Source organism: Monopterus albus, unplaced genomic scaffold (assembly GCF_001952655.1).
Source record: "Monopterus albus unplaced genomic scaffold, M_albus_1.0 scaffold111.1, whole genome shotgun sequence".
NCBI classification, from domain to species: domain Eukaryota; kingdom Metazoa; phylum Chordata; class Actinopteri; order Synbranchiformes; family Synbranchidae; genus Monopterus; species Monopterus albus.
This window is the reverse complement of record NW_018127991.1, coordinates 44,785-55,309: the sequence shown is the minus strand read 5'-3', so window position 1 is coordinate 55,309 and position 10,525 is coordinate 44,785. Positions and strand designations below refer to the sequence as shown.

Sequence of the window (10,525 nt, the reverse complement as noted above, 5' to 3'; positions counted from 1 at the left end):
GTTTGACATACTAGAAGAGTCTGCATTAAGGAATTATGTCTAAACTGGTTATTCAATGGTTATTCTGTTATGGTTTGTGGACTGGCTTCCTGTGTGGTGCTTTTATTTTGGTTAGTTTCCTGTCCTATATCACCTCACTTTCCCCAGCTTTACTCTGATCACAACCACCATTCATTGCTTCCACCTGCTGCTTGTTACCTCCTGGTCTTCAGTCTATATATCCTCCTGCCTTCCATCAGTCTGGTCACTAATCTCCATGCCTCGCTTGTTCCTGTCTCCTGTGCGCCCTCCCTGATAGCCACACCTGGTTGGTTCCTTTGTGTTCATTTTCTGTTCCTGGACACTTGTGAGTTTGATGTTCTGCTGCCTCGGTTTTAGATTCTGTATGTTTGTCATTCTGAGTTTGTTACCAGAGTTTAGTTTTTGGCTCCCTGACTATTCTATTAATCTTTAGTTCTGTCCTGTTAGGTAGTGTGCCCAGTACTTTACTTATTTTAAATAAAGACTGATAAACTGTTAGAACCAGAGTTTGTACCTGCATTTTGGGTCCTACCGTGTGTGAAATTTGGCATGTTCCATTGAAGAAATCTATATTTGTTCTCTGGTAAGAGATGTTTTTAGATCTAATTCTTCATAAGATGTTCATGTCATCTGTTCAGTAGCCGATTCAGAAGATGAATTTAATACATATTTACAGTTATTACCTCAGCCAAGGGTGGGGATAATGTTTTTGCCAGTATATGTTGTTTCGCTTGTTAGCAGCAAAACTAAAAAAAATAATGAACTTTGATTACATTTTTAGAGAGGTAGGGTATGGCCCATGGAACAGTTGCTTAGATTTGGGTGCTGATCATGTCATATAATTTAGATATGACTGTTTCAAAAACTATTAACCACTGACAGTGCTGCAAAGTCTGCTGACTGTATACGATCCCCCTTGTGGCCAAAGGGTGCAGCTGTTCTGCTGAGCACTCCAAGCACATACAGATCCTTGGTTTAGTGACAGCTGCCTGTTCATTGTCAGTGGAAACCAAGTGCTGTCACTCAGTACAGCCCAGTGAGGCGACAGCCCACAGCTGGAGAAAGATGCAGCAATAGCCGGGCAAGAGCTCATTGGTATTGCAGTATCTTGATCTCAAATAGACAGGTCAGATACTGAGCCAGGCTCAACGCTGTTATCATTTCCATCCATAGGCCTGGTATTATGATATTTTATTAAGCTTTGACATTTTTTCAGGTGTCCAAGTAACCACTTGGATTGAGAATATATGCTCAGTCTATCCAAATAATGCCAGTTTAGAATTTGTTCTGATGTTTTCAGAGATGCAAATACATGTATCTGACCAAACTAGCATTACTGGCAAGCAGCTACATCTTGTTCAGGGCACAGTAGTCTGTCAGTGAGGACACGGTGTTCCTGCTGCACACTGTAGCTGTTTTCACTGTCAGAACCTAATGAGCCGTACACCCCGTGCTTCTCTTATGTCACCTGGCCATAATTTCACAGGTTGACGTGGACCGTCCTACTTTGCTTTTCCACTGTTTTGTTTTTTTTTTTTTTGTTTTTTTATTTTTTGGTCGGCCTCTGTTTAGAGGAATGAGGGACTGCCCTCCTTTCTCACACACGCACACACAGCTGAGAAGAGGACATGAAGGATCACTCCACAGTGCAATAATTGGCAACAATATCAGACTGTAACCACTTTTACACTTGCATACTTTCCCGCACTATTGCCATTCCAAAGGATTGCCGATATCCCACCTTTGTGCTGTTCATCCAAATCAAGCTAAGGGCAGTGTAATTGTGAGCCAGCCTGTGAATTAAGAAAGCATTCCACACCAGAGACGAGACATTATGTTGCTCTGTGTCAACTGATGTAAATTTTGCGCTGCCGGTCTACAAACCAAAACAATGGCAGGAGAGAAGTGCAGATGTAGCTTTGCTGGCTCTTCAAGCACTTTTTTCCACTTCGTGCAAAATTGGTCAGTGTGTGCGAATGTCATGAGTAACTGCAATCAACATGTTCATGACATCAGGAATGCTTTGACCTATAAAGAGAAGCTGAGAACAGCTTGAGGCAGAGAGGTGTGCAGACTTCAGTCGCGGGTGATAGTGTTGCACACATATGTCACAAATGTACCACTTGGTCCCACACTGCCAGCTCACCCTTTCTATACAGATTGTGTCTCCCCTTTGTTTTGCCTCTGGTACTACCTCCCAAGGTGGACCAGAGGTGGAACTAAAATGGCCCACCATTCCAGGTTTGCACCTTGCACACAGAAAATGAGATGGAATAGAGGTGCACCAATCTCACCTTGAAAAGGCAGTGTCTAAGGGGCTTGTATGAGCAGTCTATCAAACAGCTGTTGAACAAGCAGAACACAAACTTGCAGAAATGTGACACCTTCACCACTTTGCCAGCGGTCCACTCACAGAAGTCCTCGTTTTACTTCTAAGCCAACCAATGTCTGTCATGTCTATCATTTTCTTTTGAATAACTGTCAAACTCATAATGATATCAGCCTCGTTCCAAACCCCAGCAGTATGTCTTCATGGTCATATTATGGAGTCAAACTATCATGGGAATATTGCTCTTATGGCATTGAGGAAACTGAGTTGCCCATTGGTGGATGTTTGCATTATCTGAGTGCAGTCTAGTTTATTATATATTTTGAAATGTGTATATAATCTTTAATGTCAGCCCTGTGATAAACTGACCTGTCCAGGGTGAAAGGCGGGGTTCCAGTGTCACCTGGGATTGGCTCCAGCCAATTTTTAAAATATCCTTTAGAGTAATCATCTTTGTCAGTTCTTAAATTTGATTATCATTTTGCATCGATTCCTGTTTTGTAAAAGACTTGGGGCTGTATCTATTTATACCAAAATGGCCAGTTATTAAACGTTCCTTTCAAGCTCAGAATACATTCAGTGGCATTGCAATATTTACCTTTTAACCCTAATGTCACCCTTATTAGGGTAACCCTAATTATAATTTGGGCAGCAGCCAGTAAAAAAAAAAAAACAAAACAACTTTTTAGTCAAAGACCCAACTGGGGAGACCAGATGACTGAGATTTACATTTCAGCTTGTCTTATTTTGCCCTCCATCACCAACAGGGCCTGTTCTTTTGTGCTGGGAAATTTCTTGTCATTCTGCGTTGTCTGAAGTGGCTACAGACAAACCAAAGTGCCATTTGTCTTTTTAATTAACTTTTCATAAGGCACTTTTTTCAGAAGCTTTTAAACTTTCAAGGTCTAAATTAATGTGTTAAGGTTGTAGTACAGATTAGGAGTGCAAGTAGGCCTACATGTTCATCTTTTCATGGTTCTCCCTAACCACTGCCTATTTCTCTTTAACAAAGGGGGAAAAAATTAACAGAGGGGATGTTTTTCTCTCAGCAACTGGCTTGTTTACTTACCATCTTTAAATTCTATTCAGTGACTTTGACAGCATTACAATATTGGCAAATCAGTAAACAAAATGTATGCATTGGTTGTATGCTTTCATTTGTTTTCTTAGGTTTGTCAGAGTAATGGGAGGAGCAAGTGTCCAAAAGCTATTAAACTGTGTACATACTATGTCATGTTACTGGAGAGAACAGCTAGAGAGTGGAAAAGAAGTAGATTAAAAAGGTGAAGCAATGACAACAAATAGAACATACTGTGTTAATATGTTTACATGTTTTACAAGTTATGTTTAGTGCTTGTCTGGCCATGTATTTGATAAAAAGTAAATATACTGTTACAGCTGGGGCTGAGGAGGTAGAGAGGGCTGTCTTTTAAACACGGGGTTGGCAGTATTATTTTGTCCAGTGTGTAAGCATTTAGTTGTCCAGCACTGCATCTGGGATCAGACTTGGGCCAGTTGAAGGGACCTGAGTGCACACATGGTGGTCCGCTCAGATGATGGCACCTGAGAGAGCTGTGTATGGCTCTGATGCACTGATCCAACTCAGATAAATCTGGTCCAGCCCTCATCTAACCATCTTTAATTCAGTTGTGTGCCCTTCTCTTTATTGTGTTCACTGAATGAGTAAGAGCGGCCCATGCGTCACTTTTCTTATTTTATATCCACAACTGATGCTATTAAATATGGCAGCGCTACTTCCTCTTCTTTATGATTCTTGCATTTTTTACCCTGTGAGATGTAAATCACTTTCCCCCATTCTTTTAATACAATCATTTCACATTTTATTCTTACACATCCACTGATTATTTCAACAAACACACATATAAATCATCTTATGATTATCTTTACTTATTAAAAGCTTAATTTTTCTAAGCATTCTGCCACAGCATTTTAATAATTCCTTTGTCTTCTCCAACCTCCCCTGGAACTTCCTCATTCTCCTCTGCCTTCTCTGTATCTTGGTGCTTTTTCAGGCCCGTTTTTACAGCCTTGCTGACAGTTGTTCTCCACTTCATAACTATTCGCATCTTTCTTTGGTTTGGAGTTCATTGCTCCACTGTTAGATTTTCATGCCTGGCTTTCTCAGCTTCTCTTTTCCATTTCTGTGCAAGATTCTTGTGTGCTCAGGCCCCACAGTCTCATGCCCTTTTCCTTCATTGGCTGGGCGTTAGCCTATGCTAATTGGAATGACTGGTGCATACTTTTCAATTTACGAACACATGGGATTCATAAATATAAGAACACAGGTGTGAACAATTCTGTGGTTTAAGAAGTCACTTATGAATCAGATGTACTGTAGACTTTTCTTAAGAACAACTTGTAAACAAATTTTAAAAAATGTTGAATGTCCAGACCCAGTGCGTGGAAATCTTAATGTTGCCTATATCTGGTTAAACTTTGGCTATGAACTCTAAAGGCTAGGTTCAAAGCCACTGCTTGGAAGAACACGCTCTTTGCATAAACTGTACTTAATACAATAAGTACTTTTTAAAGTACTTAACCTCATATTGGTAATCTTTTTGCCTCAGTCTTAAACAGGACATTAAAAACATCAGACCACTTGAGATAGGGATTTGAGTTTTGTCAAACAAATGTGCTGAGATTTGACATGTCACCATAACCTAAAGGCAGCAAAGTTGTCAGCAGCTCAGTCCTTTGTGTGCTTTACCGCCAAACACAAGGTCAGAACCACAACTCCACACAGTGCTTAGCTTTTTAAGACATAAAGATTAATATCCACACTGTGCTATATGATGCATTCCTTAAAAAATCACAGGGGTTTAAAGTGGCTGCACCAATATCATTACTTTTTTGTTTAAAGGGGATGTAAATTCTTCTCCCATAAAACTGGAATATATTCATTTACCATGCAAAATGAGAGACATTATCATTTTCAGTATTGATAAGCTTTTAGTCATCATGCGTTTCAAGCATATAATAATCATAATTGCTGTGGCTCATATAAACACTAATGCACACTATCTGGAAGTAAATGTCAAAAAGACATTAGACATGGACTGTATTTTCAGCCAATTCAGACAATCTTCAATGGTGAAAAATACCAAAAGGAAAAATATGATTTTGTTGTTATATTCCTCTATTAAGACATAACTGATATGCATTCATTTTAGAAGTAATCTAAGGACAAAGGTCCTTGAATTTGATCATGGTTGGCACCGGAACTCAAACAAGCAGCACATTTAAAATAAAGTCAGGGGTTGAATATGTCTCCAGGTGAGTCTTATTTTACTGCTAGTCAGATCAAATGTAATGACCTCGTTTGGGGAATTTCTTGGGTGCAAATATATTTTTCACCATCCGCACCCATACAGCAATTTTGTGTCAACACTGGGCTGTAATGTGCAGGGAATGGACTGAAGGGAAGTGTGATCTGGCATAATTTGTCAGTGTCTTCCACAACGGTTTCAAATCACTGGTGAAAAATAAAACGTTTTCAGATCTGATATGACTACAAATAAAGTTTAGTTAGGGTTGGGTAAATCTGGAAATTTTGGGGATAAAATGCCCACTTCATTAAGGTTAGAAGATCTTTGTCATAAAATAACTAGTAGGTTATGTTTATAGAATAATCGTAGTTATGGTTAACAGACACCAAATTGTGAGTAGTAGCATCAGTAATTCCTCGTATTAATGTCTCGTGTTTTCTTGTCCCTTCCATCCACCCTGTTCTCAATCTGTGCAGGATTTCTTGTCATCACAAAAATTTTCAAGGCAACAAGGACAGAGCCAGGTTGGCGTTAGCCACCCCCCGCTCTCCAAGTCTTCCAGTCTAGACCCTTTTCCGGCCAGATTGCAGCATGCATTGGGTAGGCTAATTATAACTGCTAATTGCTTAAAGTACTGATGGGTGGATAAATGTGTAGTTGGACACTTATCATAATAAAAGCTACCACATTTTGTAAGTAAACACATGATTGGAATAACTAGTGGCTATTTGTCAATTTAATGTAGTGGAGTCTATTGTACAATGTTTGTCTGAAAATGGACAACTCTCACAGTCCACCCCACTACTCCTGTCCACTTTGTTAATAAATCCACTTCCAATTTCTATATCCATGCCATCAAAACACATCATACTGACATAAATAGATACACATGGCTTCCACACAAGTAAATGATATTTTTCATTTAACATGTTTCCATTGTCAGCATTTATCATTCTCCTTTCATTTGTAAACTTGACAAGCAAGCTGCACTATTAATAATGATTTAATGAGCAGTTTGTTTATAGCCACTAGACAAAATCATTGCATCAGTGTCAATCCTTTATTCATTTTGCTGGTTCTGACTTGTGTTGTCCAGTGACACTTTTGTTTGTTGCACAACTGCTTTTTTTTCTCAAAACATATGGCAAACCCTTCTATACAAATAAATGTTGTACTATATAAAGACACTGACATTTAATAATACAGTTTAGCCTAAAATACAGTCATAAATTTGGGGAAATCAAAGGGGGTGCTCCATTATTTTCTGTGATGTGAGTTTCCTTCTGTCTAGCAAAGCTTCTACCTGATTGTTACAGATACTGTATCCCTCCTTCTGTCCACAAGTTCCACATGAAATCAGTGGTTGGACCTTTTTGTCCATCTCCTGAGAATTCCAGCTAAAGGTAATTGAACTGTCTTGCCTTCAAGTATAGTATCTGCAAAATCAAACCTCTACTCACCCTCCCTGATTTATTTTATTTTCCTGACTCCGCTTTTATTTCATCATTTTGGCCGCCTCCTGTTGTATGTTTGCTCAGCCCCAGTGTGTTAGGGTTTTGCACTTGCTTCGTGTTTTGTACTTATTTTGTAAGGGTTTTGTGTCATCTCACTTTTCTCAGCTTTACTTTGGTCCTTCATTATCACTAATTGCCTTCACCTGTTGCTTGTTGGCTCCAAGTCTCTAGCCTTTATGTTCTCCTCACTTCCCCCAGTTAGCTGCTGGTTCATCTGCTCACCACATCATTTGTTGTTCTGTATATCTCTCCTGTTTTTTTTCCACCTAGTAACTCTTAGATTCATTCTCCTGCCTCACGTATGGGCTTTGGACCTACCTGTCATCCTGTTTAGGTTTTGTTTGTTCGTTCCCTTCAGTTTTTGGATTTTAGTTTTGTTTATTGTTTTGCTCCCTGCCTGAGCTGTCTCACTGTAATTTTCAGTAGACATCTTTGTTATGCTTGTCAGGTTGAACCCTGGGAGTTATTTGTCTCTGTCCCGTATTAATTATATAAAATCTACTACATACTATTCCTCAGTCTGTCTGCATTTGGGTCCTTCCCAACCTGAACCTTGACACAGGCAGGCAACCAAAGTAGTTTTGTAGGCTGACTAAATCAGTCAACAGATATCCTTAAAAATGTTTCCTACAGTCCAAAGCCTTTGAGTGATTGTACCCATCATACTGCTAGTCATGCATTTGGGTTCATTGTACCTCAGACTAATGTGGTATGAGTTTCAGTACAAAACATGAAGTGGCCATGCTGTTAGATCAAATTACCATGTCAGCATGAATCGCATCTGTCTGTGCTAACTAGTTTTTCTTTGTAGGTGTATGAATTATATATGTTTTTTTAGTATCTAATCAGCAAGAAGCAGGAGTCCTCTATACTGTAGAAGACCTTGAATGATCTGTAGCATTTCGAGATGGTGTTGCCCATTATTCATTGAAAATATCTCCCAAATTGAACTGCTCTCCACCTCTCTGGTTCTTACTGGCTTACCCCTCGGTTACTCCTTCACCAGACACTTGAAGTCTGCCTGGGCACTTGCGTAGTGAACTCCATCGCTTGATCATTTGAAACATAGGAATCACAGTGGTTGACAAGTTAATGGTTAGCCTATGTAATTGTCATAGGGATGGTATGTGTCTTACTTCATTGATTGTGAATGTTGTGTTAAGGCACTATTCATTCTTACCTGATATGAAGTTCAGACAGGTTGATTGTGACATCTTTGGGTCTACGAATGCTATTTGAGTTAGTTTCAGAATCAGTTTCTTTAGCGTGTATGGTTAAAGGTGCTGCCACATTTTGTCTAAAAGATGTGGCACAGCCGTGAATGACTGATTTATTTTCAGTAACTAAACAAACTTCATAAAGCAATTCTGAATGAACATTTCATCTGGTACTTTTTCATTCAAGATAAGAGAATGAAACAAAAGTGATTAATAGCTAATTAACTTAAGTGGCAACTGACTGGTGCAATAAAATAGGCATATTTAATATATAATGTCAGAGTGGACGTTATGTAACATGAGGTGGAACTGGTTAGGCAAGTAGTGGGTATGGTTAGGATAACTCTACAGGAAATGAATGTAAGTCATTGTAGAGTCACCACAAGGAATGAAAACACTGTGTGTGTGTGTGTGTGTGTGTGTGTGTGTGTTTAGCAGGATTACAGAGAAACGGCTGGATGGATCATCAGCATACTTGGTACAGACATTGTTGGGGACCAACCCTAGAAATGATTATTTTGGCTGAAAAATGTCAAAGCTCAAGGTCACAAAAAAATAACAAAAAAAAAAATCACAAAAATTACCAGCTTAACATGGGGCAACATTTTAAAACACCCATTTTTCCATCAAAAGTTATCAAAATCGTTTTTAGTTTGAAATTTGGCAATGCCTATCACCAGACCAAATTTCATCTGGATCTGATCCAGATTCTGGATCTGACAGTCAATTAAAGTTAACATTTATAACCCCATTTAATGCGTTTTGAAGACAGAACCCTGAAATGTTAAGGTAAGATGCACAGTATAACTGTCATACCCTAAAAGATGATCCGGATCTGATCCTAATAAAGGATTTTAGGACACATTTTGTGTTGTTCTTGATCTCATTTGTCACAAGGGACCCATTTGCATGATCAAATGTGCCTTGTACTACTCAAGCTGTTGGAATGTAAATGTGTTTATAGTCATACTGTGGAGAATGAACATCATTGTGGGAACAAGCAAGTCCCTACAACATAAGCCACAAAACTTTAGACTTGGTTTAGGGACAGGGTAAGTGTTAGGTGTTAGGCAAAGAGTGGTTATGGTTAAAGGATAAGGCTGGTCATTTTCTACATTAATAGTTTTTTCAACAATCCCCAAAACAGAGACTAAAGCCAACAATCAATTTCCTCTACTCACTGAATGTCTGTTAATCTCTAACCTCGATAAGCATCTTTGGCTGTGCGTAGACCTCCTGTTATTCAAAAATGATTGAAACACATCAGTGAAACACACTGCTAGCCAGCTAGCTAAATCTAGCCACAGGGCTTTCAAGCCAGTGATTTCTGTGCCAGTCCCAAGCCCAGATAAATAGAAGGTTGTGTCAGGAAGGGCATCCGAAGTAAATGTGGAAAATTTAAACATTCGAATCATCAGTGTAAATTCCATACCAGCTCGGTTCAGGCCCAGGTTAACGACTGCCACCAGCAGCAGTTGACCTACAGGGTGCTGGCGGAAATTGGACTGTCGGTTGAAGAAGGAGAGGAGGTAGAAGGGTTCAGAGAGAGAAGAGGAAAGGCAGGAGTATAGGTCTGAGAATAGGGACTCTTAATATAGGCACAATGACAAAGAAAGGTAAAGAGCTGTGGACATGATAGAGTGAAGGAAGGTAGACAGGAGGTGTGTGCAGGAGACCAGGTGGAAGGGTAGCAAAGTGCGAAGTATTGGAGGGGGACACAAACTGTTTTATTATGGTGTGGACAGGAAGAGAAATGGGGTAGGAGTGATCCTGAAGGAGGAGCTCGTGAGGAATGTCTTAGAGGTGAAAAGAGTGTCAGACAGGGTGATCAGTTTGAAGTTGGAAATTGAAGGGGTAATGTTGAATGCAGTCAGTGGTTATGCTCCACAAGTAGGGTGTGAGTTAGAAGAGAAGGAGAGATTCTGGAGTGAGTTAGATGAGGTGATGGAGAGTATTCCCAGAGGGGAGAGAGTGGTGATTGGGGCAGACTTCAAAACAGGCACGTTGGTGAGGGGAACAAAGGTGATGAGGAGGTGATGGGCAGGTTTGGTGTTAAGGGAAGGAACCTAGAAGGACAGATGGTGGTGGACTTTGCTAAGAGGATGGAAATGGCTGTAGTTAACACCTATTTCCAGAAGAGGGAGAAACATAGAGTTA

The 10,525-nt window shown here is 39.7% G+C and overlaps 1 long non-coding RNA gene across 1 annotated transcript; it reads left to right on the top strand.

The window, feature by feature from the left end:
- The first annotated feature begins 217 nt into the window (after positions 1 to 217).
- On the top strand, positions 218 to 8,839 carry LOC109966463 (uncharacterized). Its single transcript, XR_002275772.1, has 4 exons — positions 218 to 346; positions 6,114 to 6,237; positions 6,954 to 7,040; positions 8,804 to 8,839. It is a non-coding gene; the product is annotated as an uncharacterized LOC109966463 (long non-coding RNA).
- The last annotated feature ends 1,686 nt before the right edge of the window (positions 8,840 to 10,525 follow it).